Source organism: Typopeltis vanoorti, chromosome 5 (assembly GCF_054136105.1).
Source record: "Typopeltis vanoorti isolate ZY-2024b chromosome 5, IOZ_Tvanoo_1.0, whole genome shotgun sequence".
Lineage (NCBI taxonomy): Eukaryota > Metazoa > Arthropoda > Arachnida > Uropygi > Thelyphonidae > Typopeltis > Typopeltis vanoorti.
In genome coordinates, this window is record NC_143553.1 from 137,604,969 (window position 1) to 137,627,344 (window position 22,376).

Genomic DNA, 22,376 nt, shown 5'->3' on the forward strand with positions numbered 1-22,376 from the left:
AATGGAAGTGTAGACGAGACTGAAAACAGGAAAACAAATACTGAAATATTAAGAAGGTGACATAGAAGACCTATTTGGAGTGTTTGACTTAATATTTTCAATGAGTCCCCTCCCCCTTCTCTCCTTGGAGTATTGAATGCGTTAAAACACTTACAGATATACAAGTATATTAATATTAGACGCTTTGCAATTCGAAAACTTTCTCTTGCACATAAAAGGATAGTCCGAGGGAAAGAGATCGATCTGTATGCTTCAAAGCGAAATCATTGTAGATTTTATAGAATTAAATAGATAGATATCCAATTTCTGATAAATTTCTGATATATTAAAAACATCAGTTATCATTAAGAATAATAATAAAAAAAAAAACATTATCCTCCTGCAATTTTTTTAACGCATTCATGATATTCATTACATTAAATTCATTCATTCATTTCACTTACATGAAATTGACAATTGATATTTATGACTTAAGGGGTGAAGCGAAAAGCTTTTCATATTCCCCGTTGTCTGTTACGATCACAGTGAGGGAAAATATTATGAGCAGTTTGCTCGCCCAGAATGGGCATTGAGATTATACAACACTGAAGGAAGTTAAAACGGCTTTTGGTCTTTTGTGTTTGAACGTATCCGTAGGCTCATAGGCTACAGCTTGCTGAACTAGATTATTGGGATGAGTGGACGCCCTTAGGAAGAATTTGCAGCTAAAGTTTGTAGGAAGGAGAAGATATAAGGAATATTTGTATCTCGGCGAAGTTGATGATTTCTGACGAACCATGGGGCGTCTAGGATCATTCTCAAGCATTTGTTCTGAACCCGTTGCAATTTGATAATATTTGTAGTGGAGGTGTGGCTCCAGGCTGAGAAGCATAAGGAACTATAGAACGAATCGTCAGCTGGTCTTATTACTTATTACATGAAATTGACAATTGACATTTATGTCTTTAGGGGTGAAGCAAGATGCTTTTCATATTCCCCGCTATCTGCTGTGGTTACAGTGAGGGTAAAATTTATGAGCAGTTTGCTCGCCCTGAATGGGCATGGAGATTATGCATCGCTAAAGGAGGCTAATATAGCTTTTGGTCTTCTATATTTGAATATGTCCGTTGTCTCGTATGCTGCAGCTTGCTGAACCAAATCGTTGGGGTGTGTGGACGTCTTTAGGAAAAACTTGGATGCTAAGGATTGTAGAAAAGAGAAAATATAGGGATTATTTGTATCTCTATGAAGTTGATTGTTTCTAACATACCACGGGGCGTTCGGAATCATTCTCACGCACTTGTTCTGCACTCGCTGTATTTTGATCATGTTAGCATTAGAGGTGTGGCTCCAGGCTGGAGAGGCATAGGTGATTATTGGACGAATCGTCATCTGGGATAGTTGCAATTTGATTATGTAGCTGAGCTTGCTATTTCTATTAATTAGCGGATAGATCTGAGCCATGGCATTAGATGCCTTTGCGCACGTAGACTTGATGTGTTGGTTGAAGGATAGCTTTTTGTCGAGAATTACACCCAGGTAATTTGTTTCTGTCTACTAGGGAATTTTAGTATTGAATAGTAACACATCTCCTGCAAGAGACATTGGCCTTTTTGAGAAAAGAACGGCTGAGCTTTTCAGGGGGGTTGACTTCCAATCTCCACTTGGAGAACCAACCCTCCAGCTTTAGAAGGTTTTCTTGAAGCTTTCTGGTAATGAAATGGGGGTCTGAGTGATCTGGTTAGTATTACCGTATCGTCCGCATACAGGACCAAAATGGAAGTCATCGGATTGTGTGGGATGTCTGACATGTATACAGAAAACAGCAATGGAGCCAGTAGAGATCCCTGCGGCACTCCAGCAAAGATATGGCGCTGGGACGATGTAGAACCGTTGATTTTATCTTGCATTAATATATTCTGAAGATATGAGTGGATTAGATGAACCATTTTTAGTGAAGTACCGGCTGAGATGTTTGTGCAGGAGTCCAAAATGCCAGATTTTGACAAATGCTTTGAATAGGTCTAGGGAAATAGCTCCTGTACACTGGCGCCAGTTGTAGCTGGTGGTGATGTATTCGACAATTCTGTGGATTTGCTGAGTAGTACTATGGTGATGCCGAAAACCAAACTGTTCTTTAGGGAGAATGTTTAGCTCATTTACTGAGGTTTGGAGTCGTGAGAGGATGGCCTTCTCTGAACCCTACCCAGATTGGAGATGAAACTGATTGGACGATAATTTTGCGGTAGGTGTGGGTCTTTCCCTGGTTTATGTATAGGAATTACATCAGCCAGTTTCCAGGTGGAAGAAAAATAGTGATATCTTTCTTAAAATTGCATTTATAATATAATACTGGTCAGGTGCACCACTGCTTTTCGGGGCAGAAGTTTGATCAGCCGATTAGTAATGCCGTCTGGCCCAGGAGCTTTTTTGTTATTACATGAAATTTTGATGTTTCTCTTTTATTAAAAAAATTATCTTGATTTCTAAAAAAGGTGTTGGAGAAAATTTTAGAAATAATTAAAAACTAACATCGATTTAATTAAGTATTAAAATATTTCTGATTTATTTTTAATATATATATAATAAAAGATATATAGATAAATCGTATAATTAAATAAATAAATATATTAGTGTGTTTGCGTTATTACACGTTGAACAGAGGTAGAGGATGAATTCAAAAGATCTCGAAAAAACGTGTGGCTTATTGTTATTTAATATGATCCAAGAGATGCATTAATCTTATTACAGTACTATTTGAGAATGAGTAGAACGATATCATGCTACGTTTTACTGTTAATTTAAATTTTATTTAAATCCTTTTTATTTGTTTATTTATAAATTTTTGGGTGGAATTGCTACATCGGAAGTATTGTTGGAGTCAGCATATTATGATAACCACGTGTTCTGTCTGCTTTATGGAATGAAAAATCCTGCCATCTCCATCTGAGACCGGTTAACTCATCTTAAGAGATATCAAATATCGGATCAATTGCTGTTAGTATTTGGATGTTTCTAGGGACTGAAAACCTTAGTCCCGGAGAAAAATTGACCGCCTCAGTACCAGACCGACCACCTCATCCTCGATTAAAAACCCTTAGGCGAAATTCGAAACAGGATTTAAAGCCAAAGGTCATCATCATTACCGACTGAGTTTCACAAGTACTGGATTATTTTTTGCAGTGCCGTCTAAAACCTATTGACCAACTGCAAGTCAACTAGCGAGCTACCTACTCAGTCATAGAATAAAGTTCGAGTACTTTTTCCTCTCTCAAACTAATTGAGCATAAATTTGAAGTGGCTCAGAAAGAAGAGAAAAGAGAGATCGAATCAATAAAAGAACGAAACAAAAATATTTGCAAGAAATAAAACTGACGCACTATATGAGATGCTTCTGGCCACGATTGAAAGGTTTAAAACATTCGCAGTAAATTAAGTTAAAAGTTCCTTTACAATTGTGTGAATTACTTGAAGTTGATCGATACTCTCGAGCACATATCCGATGTCACTTGATCGTTCAAGAATTTTTCACTTTTAGCAGCGATCTGAGAGAATTAAATCCACCAGACGGAAGCGGCTTTCCGATTCCCACTTCATTGTAGCTATCCCCCACAATGCACCGCTTCTCGGCAAAACGAAATCATCGTATTAAGTAAATAGCGGTTCTTGTTCCACCCTTTAATTAAAGATTTTGTTTTATGTCCTTTAAATATTCATTTATTTCATAAATATAAATTTATGAAATAAATGAATGCAGAAAAGCGAAAGAATTGCAGGCCTTCGAGATAAATAAATAGAGGAGTACAAAAAAAAAAAAAAAAAAAAAAAAAAAAGATTGGTGTAGGGGCGTCTGATTTATTCTTTGAAAAGAAAGCAAGGTCTTACTTGGATAAATTAATTTTTAATTAAGTTGACATCAGGGCTATGTATCTTCGAACAAGAATAGAAATAATTTGACTACTCTACTCCTTACTCAATTCTTGGTGGATTTTAAATAGAAACGAAATGAAACAAAATGGTTGTATTTTGTTTTTTGTAACTATTGTTTCTTGAATAAACAATTCGTCTGTGTGTGTGTGGGGGGGGTAAATTACACTTTTTGCAACACAAAAACGTCATCATATTCCTATAACGATGATTCCCTCAGCATTTTTAAATTCTAATAGCACTAGTAACTATAGATGACTTTAAGGTCTCGCGAGATCTCTTCGCAGAACGCAGAACGATGCTATTCTCCATATACATGTCAGACATTCCGCACAACACAATGTCATCCATCATGGCCCTATATGGAGATCTCTTTGGCCACACCTCATTACTAAAAAGCTCCAAGAAAACCTTCTAAACTTAGAGAAAGGGTTCTCCAAATGGAGACTATAAGTGAATCCCTAAAAAAATCGTTCAGCCATTCTTTTCTCGAAAAGATCGATATCTCCTGCAGGATACGTCTTATTATTCAATACTAAAATTCCCTGGCAGACAGAAACAAACTACCTTGGTCGACGTCGTGCTCGACAAAAAATTTAGTTTTAACCAACACATCAAGACTACGTGTGCAAAGGCATCTAAAGCCGTCGCCCAAATCTACCCCCTAATTAATAGGAACAGCAAGCTAAACATCAGAATCAAATTGCTTTTATACCAGCTGACCCATTCGTCCCATAGTCACTCATGCTTCTCCAGCCTGGAGCCATACCTACAACACTAACATTCTCAAGCTGTAACGTGTACAAAACAAGTGCCAGCGAATGATTCTAAACGCCGCATGGTTCATCAGAAACAATCAACTTCATCGAGATAGAAATATTCCTTATCTCTTCTCTTTCCTACAATCTTTAGCAACAAAGTTTTTCCTGAAAACGTCCATACACCCCAACGATCTAGTTCAGCAAGCTGTAGCCTACGAGGCAACGGATCTATTCAAACATAAAAGACCAAAAGCCATTTTAACTTCCTGTAGCGAAGCATAATCTCCATGCCCATTCAGGGCGAGCAAACTGCTCATAAAATTTTACCCTAACTGTAGCCGTAACAGATAGCTGTGAATATGAAAATCATCTTGCTTCACCCCTAAAGCCATTAATGTCAATAGTCAGTTTATAAAAATGATTACTAGTGATTGAGGGATTTTTTAATGATTCTGTGAGTGATTATGATTACGGTTTGTTGGAACTAGAATAATTGAGGTAGTGTTGTGTGTAATTGTGGTTACTCTAGGTAAGTACTTTACTTTAGAAAACTGTAGTTACAACGAAAGTGATTTGCTAAGCCTAACTTTTGCTTCCGTTACACACCTTCGTTAGAATCGCCATTGTTGGTTTATATATATTATAAATAACAGATTATTGACTATTGTAATGCCGTCATCATCATGAGCGAGGATGAAAATGACGCTTATATTGAATCGCTCAACAAAGGGCGGGCGCTCAGCATTCTCAAAAAGATTCTAAGAAAAGTCGAACGCGAGTGTCCCGGCATCCTCAATTTCTACTCCTTGCCAGGAGAAGTTGAGGAGGGCGAAGACACTGCCCAGAGAGGAGAAGCTGGATTTCGTAATTTCCACTCCCCCCAGAATTTGAAGAAGTTCATGCGCGCAGAAACGCAGAACCTCCCATGGATTCCAATATGGAAGATGACACTCCCAGTTCGGATTCCTCGGCCTCCCCCAAAGAGAGGGTGCCACCGATCGTCCTCAGGGAAAAGAAAAATTGGACACTCTTAAGGTCCACCATGGCAAACCTACAAATAGAATACATCTCAGCTAAGAACAGGGATGATGGCATCAAAATCCAGCCTGCTACCGTGATGAACTATAGAAAACTGACCAAAGAGTGAGATTCAAGTAATACTCAATGCCACACTTTCTCTCTCCTCTCGAAGAGGAATCTGAAGGTGGTCCTCCGAGGTGTTACAAAGGACATAACTACAGATGAAATAGAGGCCGACCTCTGCCCACCAGGACCTGCCACCTATTAAGGTCAGTAGGATGACGAGAGCAGACAAAAGCCCTATGCCTCTGGATTTAGTGCAGATTTATAAAGTTTACAAAAATATTTATCACCTAAGATCAGTCTGTGGGCTCTGGATCACCCCAGTGCCTCTGAGGAAGAAAGCGCTTCAACTGGACAGTGCCACAGGTGTCAAAGATTTGGCCATGCTCAGAGACTCTGCAAGGCAGAGTATAAATGCCTGATATGTGCCAAGAGCAACCCCACTAACACAAAGCCAAAACCATCCCGGCTAGTTGTGCAAACTCTGGTGGCCTTCACCCAGCTAATTGTAAGCGATGTATTCAACACTCGAATAACAGACGGTCCGAAACAAACAGAAAATCTCTCGCCTCTATCAGCTCACGAACACCTACATTTCTGGCAAAATGAAAGAGAACAAACTACGAACGGCATTCAAGAACCTGTGCGGACGTGGCCCGTGCCAAAATGACAACGAAGGAACAGAATCAGAATCAATCAGCAGCGCAGTCAAACCTGACAACTGTCATTACTGCCTCGCTGGCAAATATGCTACAGGATTTCAGCAGGTTCAATCCTTCACCAGCTGCTAAAAAAAGAATCCTATATGAAACTCGATCAATCCTCTCAGCACTTATTGATGAACAGGAATAAACTAACTCCAGACTCTTTATAGATTGGGATGTGGAATGCCAATGGCCTCAAACACAAGATGATGGAGCTCCAAGAGTTCACTCAGAGACTTCAGCCAGACGTTGTTTTGATAAGTGAAACACACGTGAGGCCATCGGACAGCCCCAAAATTAGGAGATATCACCTCTACAGAACCGACAGGCCAAATTACAGAGATGGTGGCACTGCAATCTTCATTAAAAATTATATCCAACACCATATAGTGAACACCCCCCCATCCCCAACCACTAACCTCGAGGTTACTGGCGTGGAGGTTCTTACTAGTTCGGCTGGCAGACTGAAAATTTATGCTGCATACAACTCACGGCACTTCACTGGTAGAAAAGGTGCCCTAGAGTTTCAGTTGCATGGCAATCACAAAAGGGGGTCACGAAGTCGGGACAATATCATAATTTTACTATTTTGACCGGAAGTCGACTGTACGCGATTCTCCAAGCCAAATACCGCTGAAAAGGTTGTTCTCAGCTGTTTTTGATATTCGTAACGAGCACCTCTTCATATGTGCCCAGATCAGGCGTCTCAAAACCAAAGAAACCGAAAAGTTTCCAGTATAGCTGCTTTGGGCTAAACTGAAGCATCCGAACACCATCTTTTAACAATAATAATGAAATAGTATTGCTACCGATTCCATTCAACATACGTATTATAAAAGGTACATTAATAACGAATTGGAGCACTTTCCAAACGTAATATATAATTTCGAACCTTTTCTCAATAAGATATTCCTAAGACATATTCTTTAATATAAAGATGTTTATTATTTATAATTCAAGTTTTTGAATTAAATATGATTTTACTACTATTTTAATAAAATTTGAGAGCTTGCTAAGTTACAAACCGACATTTTAGGTCATTGCGCCATCTTGTGTCACAAATGTTAGTGTGGCCTATCAAACGTAGGGAACACTACGTTTACACTTACGTTTAATACTACAGCTAATATTTGACTGCTGTTTCTCTCGTAGATACAATGATATGAAGAATAATTTAAGAATAAGAAAGATACTATAATATTACAGTATAATATTATATAAGTTAATAATATAAGTTTTAAATATGTTTTTTCAGTATTTCAATATAATATAAGTATAATATAATAAATTTTCAGAAAATTAACTAAAATACAACAATATATCTGAGATAAGATACTATACACCAAAAAAAATTTTACAAACTTCTGATATATTAGTTTAACGGTATTGTGTATTTTTTGGGGAAATAGGAATCCAATACCCTTGGAGGGTAATGGATGGCAATGCTGAAGTTCTAACTGAGGTTCGGCTACTGCTGTTACCCTCCTGCCATGATCAGAGCTTTAATTTAATAGCTCAATAACACCTTATCCCTACACTGTCCTCTACAGATAACGGGGAATATGAAAAGCATTCTTGCTTCGCCCCTTTAAGCCAGTCCTTATAAGGATAAGGTATTTTTTGGGTCCAATTGGGGGCAGTGATTGATTCATTCAATCCGATATCCTTTGAGGGTAATGGATGGCAATGCTGTAGCTACTGAAGTTCTAACTGAGGCTCGGCTATTGCTGTTACCCTCCTGCCATGATCAGAGCTTTAATAGCTCAATAACACCTTATCCCTACACTGCCCGCTACAGATAACGGGGAAGATGAAAAGCATTCTTGCTTCGCCCCTCTGAGCCAGTCCTTATAAGGGCATTTTTTGGGTTAAGTATTGGACCACAAATCACATAGATCTTAAAAAAAAAATAAATCTTAGATTGCGCATTCGGGTATAGTATATAGTATATAGTTAAGCTACTAAATATAGTTAAGCTACTAAAAAGGCGGATATCTTACGTATGTTAAAAAGAAAAATCTTTAATGATAATTGGCAATAACTAATTATATATTATACAGTATATATACACTGGTAGAATCGCATGGCAGATGTTGGCGTATGAATATGTTAGAGACCGATTTTCTTCAAGAAAGAGTTATTGTAGTTGTTGATCGAACTACCTATCGGCAATAAATCACAGGATGCAGAGCAAAGAATACACAATTTCTCCATCACACCTCACAATTTTCATGATTTATGACGATATCCTGGACATGCAATCATTTCCTGTACATTTATTTCGCAAATGCACGCCTACCGTCATTTTCCATGCTCACAGTGCCATTAAGTTTTGTTCGGACGTTAATAGGCAGGTAATTGTAGTCACTACAAAAATGCCAGGCTGACAGATATCGTCTGAAGTAACGGGATGTAGATGTGATCGTGCCGGTGTTCTTGATTGCAGTAAAAATAAAATTATCGTGTTGTTACTGAGTGTAGAAGTTTAGTGGGTATTGTTGAAAATGTAATGATTTATTTCTTTATTCCAGTTTCTCGAATACATTTTTTAATTCTTGAAAAGATAATATTAAAAAAATAAATTTATATGAAATTATATATATATATATATATATAATTATGTTTAATGTATCAAAATTCTTACTTCAATAAGTATTTAATCCCGCCGATAATATACTGATGAGTTACTGTAATATACTGTATTTTCAAGCCTTTAGGATGCTAACAGTTAAAAAGAAATTTTAGAATATATTATCTCCAAGTAAATTAACATTGCAGCTTAGAAACGTTTTACATAGAAAAAAGTCCAAAAGTATCATTAAAAGAAATATAATTATTATAAAATTATATAGTAACTTAAATAATATTTTCGAATTTTAAATATTATTAACAATTATTTTGAGATTTTTTTAAAGTTTTATAAAAATTTTGAAAAGCCAATAAAAATACTGAACAAATTAGATATATATATATATATTTTTCCGAGGAAACCAAAATATTTTCGAATTTTAAATATTATTAACAATTATTTTGAGATTTTTTTAAAGTTTTATAAAAATTTTGAAAAGCCAATAAAAATACTGAACAAATTAGATATATATATATATATATTTTTTTCCGAGGAAACCAAAATATTGGAGGGCATTTTGGTCGAATCAATCGACCGTGAGATGCGGTCGATTGGTTCATTAATGCCCTTGGGGGTGATGGATAGCAACGCAAAGCTGTACCAATGAAGTTTAACTGAGGTTCGGCTGTTGCTGTTACCCACTTGGGCGATGAGTTTTTGAGTTCGCTCTCTTAAGGTTTTTGCCTTAAGGGAGCACTTTGAGTCTCCGGGGAAGGTGTTCTCCGGCACGGCCCGCTGAGGGGCTTTGTCGGTGAATTATTTTCCTCGGAATTTGAGCGGTTCTGCTCGGTAATCGAGTTTCACTGAGTAGAACCAACGCTGAGATTTGGACGGTCTTTCGCCCACGAATGAGTGGCCTAGAGATCGTCCGATATTTTTGAGATTGAACCTTTACTTACATAGTCGATTGGTTCATTAATGCCTTTGGGGTTAACGGATGGCAACAATGCAATGCTGTACCAATGAAGTTTAACTGAGGTTCGGCTGTTGCTGTTACCCCCTTGGGCGATGAGTTTTTGAGTTCGCTCTCTTGAGGTTTTTGCTTTAAGGGAGCACTTTGAGTCTTCGGGGAAAGTGTTCTCCGGCACGGCCCGCTGAGGGGTACTTGCCGGTGAATTATTTTCCTCGGAATATGAGCGGTTCTGCTCAGTGGTCGGGGAGCCTGTCACTGAGTGGAACCAACGCTGAGATTAGGACGGTCTTTCGCTCACTATGGAGTGGCCTAGAGATCGTCCGTATTTTTGAGATTTCACCTTTACTTACATAGTCGGTGATTGATTCATTCAATCCAATACTCTTGGAGGGTAATGGATGGCAATGCTGTAGCCAATAAAGTTCTAACTGAGGCTCGCTATTGCTGTTACCCTCCTGCCATGATCAGAGCTTTAATTGCTCAATAACACCTTATCCCTACACTGTCCTCTACAGATAACGGGGAATATGAAAAGCATTCTTGCTTCGCCCCTTTAAGCCAGTCCTTATAAAGAACCAATATTGCATTTTTTTTGATATTGCAGTTTCTTTATTGCGTTTCCTGAACAAACCCGGACTGCGAAGGCCAACATCGAGGTGGTCCCAAGCCCTTTTCAGGGCGAGGTGTTCCGGGCCAGGTCAACTCCCTTCTTTTCCTGGTCATACTGTTCTGGGTTTGCTCGGCAAACTCATTCCTGTATAGAATTGTCTTCCGCATAGTCTTTAGATTTATTTACACTTGTTAAATTTGCATACCCTCTCCTTTTTTTTCCTTTTTCAGGATTTTTCCTTTTTTAAAAGTGAAAAATCAACGACCGTTTTAGAAGCACCCCTGGGGGGTCAACAGCTAAAACAGGTCAGCTGAGGCCTCATTCATCTACTCTACTACTACTATGCACTCTATCTTTATTTCCTCTCCTACTATCTGCTGAATCTCAGCCTATCTTACTCCACAGGCCAATGATGAGATACGTTGAACTCACAAATTATTTTTATTGCGTTTTAACGTTTACAAAAGCATTTTTGGGGGGAATTTTTGGGAGATTTTAAATACATTAAAAAAAATGTATAACTTGTGAATAACATGTATCATTTTATATTCATCTCCATCTAGAAGGTTAGCTATCATAGATTATATGCGCTGTATTCTACATAACTGAAACCTAGCTAGTCCTTTATTGTTTCCGAATGTGTGTTATTGTCTTAATTTTTTAGTTTTCCTTCTATTCTTTGCTCTACTACCATTAGTGGTACACTGAAGGATTTTGGGTAGTACACAACAAAACTAAATCATTAAAATTCAAAAGATATGAATATCAAAACAGCAACCAAATTTTAACTAAAAGTCAACTTCTGCCCTTTCTAATGATAAATAATACGACAAAAGAATAACAACCTGTGATGGTGCTGTGGCTGCAGATTCACCATGCCCACGACTTCCGTCATGTCGTAGCGAGAATGGAGAATGACTAAACAGATTCGCAACAAACATGTTTCGATACGCACCCGTGATATTATTTGTTTCATATAAAAGAGTGCATTGTAATAATATTTAATATAAGTATTTTATTTTTGTTTTTATTAAATTTTATTTAATCACTGCCTGAACATATTCAATTTGACTCTTTTTCTTTTTCTTAAAAAAAATAAATAAATAAATACAACTAAAAGAAAAGTAAAACCCAGAAACTTCATAAAATCAGTTTCATATATTTTAGTCCTATGCATCCTTCGACTGGAAAGACCTACATTCCATTCTCGCCATGACAAGAATCTTTATGAGCTTTTTAAACGAACGAGAGTTAGTCGATCTCATACTGAGGTCAGCAGGATTTTTTTTTTCTCCCGAAAACTGGAATTTTCATTCCGCATACGGCAAATCTACCATAGAACACACGCAAACAACACCTAAGATTTCATGGTAGGTTGTGTGGTGTAAAATATTCCCCAACGATGATTTCTCGGTCTCCTTGTGAGGGGGGGGGGAGGACAAATAATGATACTTTTGAAAATAAGAATGATAGTAGGTTAAAGTATACATTTTTGGTCGTTTTTATAATAGAAATACAATTTTATTAATACAGACCAGTATTTTACAATAAACATTTATTAAAACCTACCAGTTTCGCCAGCAAACTGTCTGGCTTTTTCAAGGCATTACGGAGATATGAAAGTTAGTAAATGCAAATTAAAAGGAACATAAAAAACGTTGTAAACCAAACTAGTATCTATGGTTACACGTTTCGCGTGACAGAGATGGCTTATTGTTCTTATTCATTATCACGCATGCGTGTTTGTCGTAGACTTGTAATGTGATTACTGGCTAGCTGTAGTTCAGATTGATTGAGAGAGAGAGGATTAAGTTTTTCCACGAACTGTTTAGAATTACACCCTGATTTCTGTTGAGGTTTCCGCCGGTTATTAGTACTATTGTGGCTTCCTTAAATACACGATGCCTGTAGTCGTCATCGAGATATGGCATGGAGCTGTTTTGCCAATCTATCGTGCGGTTAGATGTGCAGAAATGATATGCTAAGCCGGAAGAGATGCTTCTGTTGTGGTTTACATCACCAACATGTTCTTTTTGTCTAATTTCTAAACTTCGTGAAGTTCGTCCGATGTAGGCAAGACCACAGGAGCAGGGAATGTAATATACTCCTGGATATTTGTAGAACGGAACTTTATCTTTTGGAGATCCTAAAACTTGTCTGATGTTGGTGGTTGGTTTGAAGACCACTCTGATGTTGTGGGCTCTTAGTATTCTTGCTATTTGATAAGAAATTGACTTGATGAAAGGTATCACTACAGTAGAAACGTGCTGACGGTGGGATTCTTCTTGTCTTCTCTGTCACGCGAAACGTGTAACCATAGATACTAGTTTGGTTTACAAAGTTTTTTATGTTCCTTTTAATTTGCATTTACTAACTTTCATATCTCCGTAATGCCTTGAAAAAGCCAGACAGTTTGCTGGCGAAACTGGTAGGTTTTAATAAATGTTTATTGTAAAATACTGGTCTGTATTAATAAAATTGTATTTCAATGATAGTAGGTGGAAAGGCGCTGTAACAATTAGGAATTAAGTAGATTTGTTGGATAGTATGCCTGATAGTTTTCATCGATCATCATCATCATCATCATCAAATTCCTGCCATGTACCCTCAAGGGGTGTACAGGATATGATAGTACTACATGAAAAAAATTACATCATTATTAATGTCCTATCTACAATTTTCCTCCAAATCAGTCTGTTCAATGTCAAGACTCCAATATTATCAGATCTTATATTTCTATCGTCTAAGCCACTTTGTACCATATAAATCCACCTATATCTTGGTCTTCCTCTGGGTCGTTTTGCTGCCAACCTGGCAGAGGACATTTGTTTTGCTAATCTTTCCTCGCCCATTCTATTTAAGTGACTATACCATACCACCTGAGATTAGCTCTGCTAACGCATTCCTGGATGCTGACAATGTCAAGTTCTTTCCTATCGATTAGATAGGAAAGAACTTGACATCGATTTTTCATCGATTAGAAATAAAATCAGTTGGTAATTAAATACTTTGTTAATATTTGAAAATCATTTGCTTTTCTTATAATTTGTAATATCTTTTAAAAATCCCAAGAGAATAATAAAAATTTATATTAAATAATAATATTTGACACTACGAAAGTTTGTTTACGAAATGAAGAATAAAGTGAATGATGAAATACAAAAACTAAGATGCTAAAATACAGTAACACCTCGATATAACGGACTAATTCGGGCGAGGGGGTGTCCGTTAAATCCGAAAGTCCGTTATATAATACATTTTCCGAATACGTATGTAAAAAAAAAATGACAAATTAGCTAATTTACATGTTTTTACTTATGTAGAAACTTTTATGTAATCGGCCGGCACGCTTTAAAACAGAAAGTCACGCCACGCAACAAAAGAACCAATTATAGCGTGATTGGTGTGATCACGTGCTAATCATTCGCCGAACATGTTTTATGAGCGGTGACTCATTTGTGTTGGCTAAATTACTACAGTGTTTTACCAATATATGATGGCCTATTCGCCAAAATTTGTTAAAAATAACAGGAAATTAATAACAAAAAATAACCTGTTAATTTAATTATAAGCAAATCTGGTTAAAAGCATTTTAAAATTAACAGGGTGTTAATTTTCACATGTGACATAAAGACGGGAAATTTTGTCTGTTAAATCCAGGTCCGTAAAATCGAAGGTTTACTGTATGTATTTATAAACATTGACGGAAAAGACTTAATACATGTTCTGTCCTATTTTTTTTTTTTTTTTTTTTTTTGTAATAGGACAGAAACAGATTTACTTTCAGTTATGTGCGTTCTGTTATTTTTTTCTTGTTATCAATAATCAGTGAGTACAATTGCGATTCTAAATCTTAGGTCATTCTGTATCTAAAGAATGCAGAGAGAAAGGATTATATGTACGCGCACACGCACACACTTAAACTGGCTTCGTGGGCAAGCATGCAGGACATTTTCTATTCCATTCTATAATCGGATTGAAATACGTTAGCTGAACTCCCTCCAACAGTCCACATGGAAGTTTAATCCTTCTCACATATTATAATCCATAAAGAATTGTGAAAAGTATCTCGACCAAAGTAGACGTCTTTCTTTGGCGTTCTTCCCTTAATATGAAAACAGAGCGACTGCAAACGTTCTGTCTCCGATAGCTGACCTCCAGATGTTCTTCCCAAAACCTCCAAGGAAGCGATGTCGCTTGGGGGAGGTGGGGTGGAATGGGTGAGTGACAAATAGAACGCGGTGAATCCAAAGACATGAGAACCACCTTCGGGTGTTGCTTATAGTGGAAAAGGAAAGAAAGAAGAAAATGACGTGGTGGTTTGACGTTCCAGTCAGTGTTATTAACACGACAGTGGGGAGAATTTCGGATGATTTCACAACCGTGAAGGCTGCTTCTGTACGTCACTGAACTAGAAACAAGGACAAGTTTCTTATGTACGGAACTGTGCCTTGACATATCGCGAGAGTGTACTGGAAGAGAGAAAAACGATCGCATTGCAAGAAAAGCAGTAGATACAAAACTCTGGATTCTAGAGTGTTTTAATATACTGTACTCATTTGCTTTAATATAATATACTTTAATATACTGCGTGCGCGCGCACCCCCCCCCCACACACACACCCAGCCGTGTTGACTTGGGACTTTTTCTACTGCAAAATAGACAGACTAGCCCAAGAACACACATTCAATGATCACGAAAATTAGATTTATAATATGTGTGCCCTATTTTATATGGCACAGTATTGTGAAGATTGTGATTATAAATATAAATTAATACACCAAGAATGGCTTCTTTAAAATTATTAGCTACTAGTAAGGCGTTGTTTACTTCTTTATTTCATTATTCAGCCATCGTACGATCCATACTCGATCGTTTTAATCTTGAACGTCTTGTATTAACTTGTTAAAACGAAACTTGAAATATACTGTGAACTTCGTTAACGGCTCGCCTTTTAAAAATATTGTGGAAAAAAATGTGCTTGTTTCTCTTTGTTCGACAGTCTTAAAAAACATATAACACAACAGAACCAGGTACCATTGGACGAAGAGTAAGACAAGGCTGTTCTTTGTCACCAAGTTTGTTCAATGTGTATTCCGAATGTTAAAAGAAGCACTGGAGATTGCAGAAGAAGGAATAAAGATAGGAGGTAGACAGATATTTGCAATAAGATACGCAGATGACAAGGCATTATTATCAAGCACTGAGTAAGGATTACAACATCTGTTGAACAGATTACTGGAATCCCGTAACAACTATGGAATGAAAATCAACATAAGCAAAACAAAAGTAATGAAAATAAAAAGAGACAAATATGGATGTAAAAATAAATGGAGAAAAATTGAATCAAGTAAGGACATTTAAATATCTAGGAAGTGTGATTAGCAGCGATGGAAGATGTGCAAGTGACATAAAAGCAAGAATAGCGATGGGACAAGATGCTTTTAATAGAAAATGGAATTTATTCAGAAGATAGAAATTTAAAGAAAAGACTAATAAAATGTTATGTGTGGAGTGTTGTTGCCCTCTGTGCAGTTGAAACTTGAAAATTGAGGAAAAAAAGAAATTAAAATTTTGGAAAGCTTCGAGATGCGGATTTGGAGAAGGATGGAAAAAATAAAATGGACAGATAAAATAAATAACAAAGAGGTCTTAAAAAGAGTAGAGGAAGAAAAGAATCTGTTAAAAAGGATAAAAAGAAGAAAGGGAAATTGGATTGGACATATCCTGAGAGGAAATGAAATAATCAGAGGTCATCGAAAGAAAAATAGACGGAAAAAGACCACGAGGAAGAGTAAGGAAAACAATGCTAGATGATATGCTCAATGGAGACAGGTACACAACCTTGAAAGAGAAGGCTCAGAACAGATGAGATTGGAAGGAAAGTTTTTGCTACTAAGAGAAGAACCTGCTCAATTGCAGAATACTTAAGAAGAAGAAGAATGAAATATAATATAATGGGTCAAACTGTACATGGACCAAAATTGAAGTTATTATCTTTGACATCAAATTTCATCAACTTTTGTCAATCGGGTTCGAGTGTAGAAAGAAGTTATCCTTAAAGAGCGAATTCAGAAATATACGAAATTTTGTATTAAAATTGGGAAATATCAGTAATTACATGACGTCACAAATACGTCAAGGCATTTTCTTAGAATATAATTATGGATTCTTCCGAATAGAAAATGAAATATTTGGTTTAAATATAAGTAACAAAATATTGTTACTTTCTGTTTCTATAATTATACAAATTACAAAAAATAAATTTGGAAATTTTAAAGTGGGGAACTTTCTATTTTTAAAGAAATTTTCCCTTCAAGAAAATGCGAAATTTTTGACATGGGAAATGATATGCATTTCCACTATTATTTTGATTTCTAGTACAGAGAAGAATAAAGAATAAACATTTCTTCAGTTATAATGATCTAAAAATAATAATTTTCATTTATTTATTTTTAATTTTTTGATTTTTTATAAAACGATTTTTATATTAATATATAAAAATACACCTTAATATATATTATATATGAAAATTATATAATAATGAAGGATGGTAGTGATATACTTTTAAACAAAACTAAGGAGCAATTTATTTATGTTTGTGATTACTACATTTGGGAAAGATAAATTTATTCTGTTTATCTATACAAGTTATTAATATATATTTATGTTTGTGATTACTATATTTGGGAAAGGTACATTTATTCTGTTTAGCTATACAAGTTATTAATATATATATATATCAAATATATATATATCAAATAATTCCAAGCGATGAATATTATATAATATAATATTTTTGATGTTTAGCCAACTCAATTGCAATCCAAACTAAAAATATTTAAAGTACTCATTAGGTGAATCAGAACTCTACGAAAAGCCATAACCGGGATGTTATCCAAAATTCCAACTTTTAACGAAGTGCCGTTTCAAATAAATATTTGTACGCATGCGCATAAAAGATCTGCTTAATATTTCTGATTGTGTTCAAGAAAAAGAAGCATCTATTGAAGGTTATTAATATACCAGAGATGAAGAACATTATATTTTATGCAGCTCGTTTTTCCACGCTCCTGATTATTATTACATTGAATAATAAGAATTTTACCAACAACGTCGCGTAGTGAATAAGAACAGTAGGTGGCGTTGTTCTGAATTTGTAGAATACAATATATTTTTTTTTTTTTTTTTTGTATTTCTAGCAATACATAACTATTGTTAGAAATTCAGATCATTACTTGAGGAAAAAGAAGTCACGATCTGTGGGGTGGGGGTATCACTATATCCTTCTGTACAGGACTCGACATATATGCAAACCCATCGCGAGTAAATTTTGCAACTGGCGAGTAACTGCAGATTATGTATTATAAAGGAAAATTCTAGTAACAAAAATTAATGTAACAAATTATATTTTCCAAGAAAATAATAATAAATAAATAAAATACTGTTTTCAAATTTCTTCCTATTGTTATTATTTTGTTTCTCAACGCAAAGGAAATGTTTTCCAAAGCAATAATTATCACTTGAAACTCCTATTAACTTATTAGAAGATATTGAAAAAAATAAAAGGTGTCCTTTAATAAATATATTTTTTTTCGTAATGAATCTTATTATTACAAAGAAGTTTAATTTTTCAACTTTAGTATTATAATTAAAAATGTTTTCTAGTTTTATAATCAGTAATCAAGATATTTTAATATACTTTTTTTCGACAATTTTTAATCAGTCCCATAAATAAGTAATTTTGAACAGCTTGGTTTTCTCATTATTTTGCAGGTAATCTTAAGACCAAATAAAATTTGCAGATAACACATAAGATTCATAATAATTTATGGCGTAGAGGAAAGGCCAATACCGAGTGTTCCAGCGGGAAAAGGGAGGGGGAGGGCAAAACATCCCCCCCAGAATGTAACCAAATTTATCCTGTGATAAATTTGGTTTCATTCTGTCTTAATAAGTCGACATAACTTCTAAATGAACAAAATTCGAACCTCATTTCAGATATAAATGTATTCGAGATATGAAAAATGCACTTACAAAACGATATTTGAATATTTCCTCAAGATTTCATATATTCTAAGAAAGGACGTTCTGCCAAGAGACCTCACCGACTTCTTTGGAGTGAAGAAGTCAAGGACGCGGCTTGAAACGGAAGGAAAGTGACAAACATCTGGCATCCATGGCTTTAGTTCAAGTTGGGGAAAAAGAGGGGATGGTGCAGAGAAACTTTTACGTCGCAAACATTCTGGGAAAGCGAAGCAAACACGGAGATAAACAAACGCAATGTCTCAAAACTTACTGCATCCTTGTAATGTATGCTCTACAAATAGTCTCATTGCAAGGAAGGCAGAAATATAAATAAAGAGTTCTAAAATTGTTTCGTAAATTTAAAAAAAAAAATCGGATAGTTTCTAAATATATAGATGACTTATTTAACAAATACTATTTGAAATCCATGCTTTCTTGAAGTCGAAAATCAATTTTCTAAAGATAGCGATATTATTGCGAACGGTATGTTTTTTTACTGTAGTACAGTAAGCCGAATATAATTATAATTACAAAAAGTACGTTTATTGCAGTGCATTATTGTGATATTATTTGTAGTACTATTGGAGCATTCGAGGGCTAGGGGTGAATCATTCCTATCTTGCTATGTCATTTCGTCTTATGCAGCCACCGAAGGGGGCAAGCTAGCCCCAATAGGTGCCGGTCCCAAGTCCGGATAAATGGCGAGGGTTGACGTCAGGAAGGGCATCCGGTCGTAAAACTTCACTGCCAGCTCTAGCTATGATCAAATGAGTCGAAAAGAAAGTGATACAAGGGCCAGGGCGTACCCCTTAAGCGACGCGCAGCCACATCACCCTACAGCTGCGAGAAGTGGACGAGGGCTACCTCATCAAGGGCGGGTGCGGTTAAGGAAGCGAACCCAGCAAGTGGAGAGAATGTTGTGAGTGGGAACTTTGAATGTTGGAAGCTTGACTGGAAGGGAATAGAGAGGTGGCAGACATGATGAAGAAGAGAAAGTTGGACATTTTATGCTTGCAGGAGACAAGGTGGAAGGGGGAAAAAAGGCTAAGGTACTAGGAAACGGGTATAAATTATTAGGAGGAACGACAAGATCATGCGAATGAAACTGGGTCTTGGAGAAGAGCAACTGGTCGTCTAATGTGTATACGCCCCACAAGTTGGCTGTATAGCAGAAGAGAAAGATGAATTCTGGAACGTGCTAGATGAAGAAATGAGGGAACTGGAAGAAAACGAGATGGTGATTGTCGGAGGAGACTTGAAGACACATAGGGAGACAGAATAGGGACTGTGAAAGGGTGAATGGCGGCCATGGAGCAGGAAGGATGAACCAGGAAGCAGAGAGGATTTTGGACTTCGCAATAACGTTTGATCTGGCAATTGTGAACTCCTTTTTCTGTAACAGGGAAGAGCATTTGATAACATTTAAAAGTGGCTACAATAGTTCACAGATTGACTACATTTTGACTAGAAGAAAACATCTTAAGGCAGTAACAAATTGTAAGGTAATCACGACAGATCAAGTGGCGTAGCAACACCCGCTAATAAGGTTGAAGATAAGAACTTTGGAAGCCATGGGAGGAAGACAATTAAGTGGTTTCGCTTAATTTTATGGAGCAGGTGTTAGAGAGGATTTCGAATGGACTAGAAAGTGTACAAGATTGGTGGAGACATAATTCAAAAGCAATTCTAAGGTGTGCAATTGAGGTGCTTGATGAAACATCCTGAAAAATCAGAGAGCAGAAAGAGGGTTGGTGGTACCATCTACAAGAGTAAAGGGGATGCACAAGATTGTAAGAATTACAGAGGAATAAAGTTGATGTCCCACACAATGAAAATCCTAGAGAGGGTTCTTGATGGAAGACTGAGGAAGGAGGTGGAGATTGCAAAGGAGCAATTTGGCTTCATGCCTGGTCGATCGACGACAGATGCTATCTTTGAGCTACGGCAGATGATGGAAAAGTTTCGAGAGAAGCAACGGGAGCTACATCTGGTGTTTATTGTTCTGGAGAAAGCGTATGATAGAGTGCCAAGGCAAGAAGTCTGGAGGTGTCTAAGGGAGAAGAAGGTACCGGAGAAATATGTCAGGCTGGTGCAGGAGATGTACAGAAATGTGAAGACAAGAGTTCGGACCTGTCTGGGAGAGACATAAAGTTTTCTAGTGACAGTTGGCTTGCATCAATGGTCAGCATTAAGTCCGTTCCTGTTTAATATCGTGATGGAGGTGGTGACGGAAGAGGCGAGAGAAGACGCGCCTTGGACTATATTGTATGCGGATGACATCATGCTGTGTGCAGAATCAAGAGAAGAAGTGGCAGCTAAACTGGAAAGTTGGAGGAAAGTACTGGAAAAGAGAGGTATGAGGCTGAGCAGAAGTGAGACAGAGTATATGTGTTGCACAGTGGATGGCAGCCAAGAGACAGATCTACAGCTGCCAGAAAATGTCATCAGGAAGGTGAGTGACTTTAGATACTTCGGTTCAACAATGAAAGAGGATGGTGAGGCTGAGAAGGAAATGGGATACAATCAGGATGGAGAGAGATGGCTGGAGTGCTATGCGATAAGAGGGTGTCGATCAATATAAAAGGCAAAATCTACAGCACAGTAGTGAGACTAGCTATGACGTATGCTATGGAAACTGTGGCCCTGAGGGGAAATAACATCAGCTGGATGGAGGTATGAATGCTTAAGCTGATGTGCGGTGTGACCTGAAAAGATTGTCTGAGAAATCACTATGTAAGGGTAATGGTGAAAGTTACGAATTTAGGAGCAAAGATAGAGATGACTTGTTCATGTGATGAGCAAGGAGGAAGAGTATGTGGGAAGAAAGGTCATGCAGATGAATGTGAAGAGGAAACGCGGACGGCTAAAGAAGAGAATGACTTGAGGATGGAGAACTTGGATGTGGCTACAGCCCAACACAGGAGGTTGTGGAGGAGACTCACTACAAACAGCGACCCTACTTAAGTGGGAAGAACATCAGAAGATCATTACAGTACAACAAACTGGATACTTACTATAATGTAATGCAAAGCTCAACTGAGCTAGATATTTAAGAATTCATATTATAATAATTTTATGGTGTTATATAATAACTTCAAGATATATTAAAATTAAGCAAAGTAAACAAAATAATATCTGTAATTTAAAAATATATTTTTAGTTTTAGATATATTTTTATCATAAAAGTAACTTTTACAAAAAATGATCTTATTAATTTCGTTTTAGTTTTATGACAACACTTCTCCAGTCTTACTTCTTTATTCTCTCGGTACTGTAATAGAAATATGCACAACTCATCAATATATAATCTTAAAGAAATTACAAAAAATTATTAACATATTGTTTATATTCATTTTTTTATTATTACGGCTTGGTTTACTCTATTGAAAATCAAGGCTATTTTTAGTGTTGATGATCTGGGTTCAAATCCCGTCTAGGATCATGGATATACAAGGGCTTTTCGAATGAAGATAAATTAGTCGGTCTCATACGGTAGCTATAGAAATGCGAGAAACTCGTGTTTTTCATGTAGCAAGATAGACATAATAGCCAACACAATACAGAAGACATAACAGCATGGCTTTTACAGACACCATACAATTTCTTTGCAGCCTCGCTTGCTTCGACCGGAATAAAAAAAAAACCAAACCCAACTCTTTAGCGCTAACACAATGAGAAGTCTATGGTACCTTAAGCTAACAACTATTCAATTAACTATTAAACAATGTTGCTATTTTTGCTT

At 36.5% G+C, this 22,376-nt stretch overlaps 1 protein-coding gene and 1 long non-coding RNA gene across 11 annotated transcripts in view; one reads left to right on the forward strand and one right to left on the reverse strand.

Annotated features, from left to right (window-relative positions):
* The window catches only part of LOC150106857 (uncharacterized), a 192,931-nt gene extending 174,153 nt beyond the window's left edge, over positions 1 to 18,778 (reverse strand). Inside the window, exon 1 of one of the 3 annotated variants that reach the window (XR_016548375.1) lies at positions 18,644 to 18,778. This is a non-coding gene — a long non-coding RNA (uncharacterized LOC150106857). The remainder of the gene's footprint in view (positions 1 to 18,643) is intronic. The other 2 variants (XR_016548374.1, XR_016548372.1) reach the window with 2 other exon arrangements.
* LOC150106859 (CD63 antigen-like) overlaps positions 1 to 22,376 on the forward strand; it is a 106,143-nt gene that overhangs the window by 48,309 nt on the left and 35,458 nt on the right. The gene's annotated exons all lie outside the window — the stretch shown is intronic.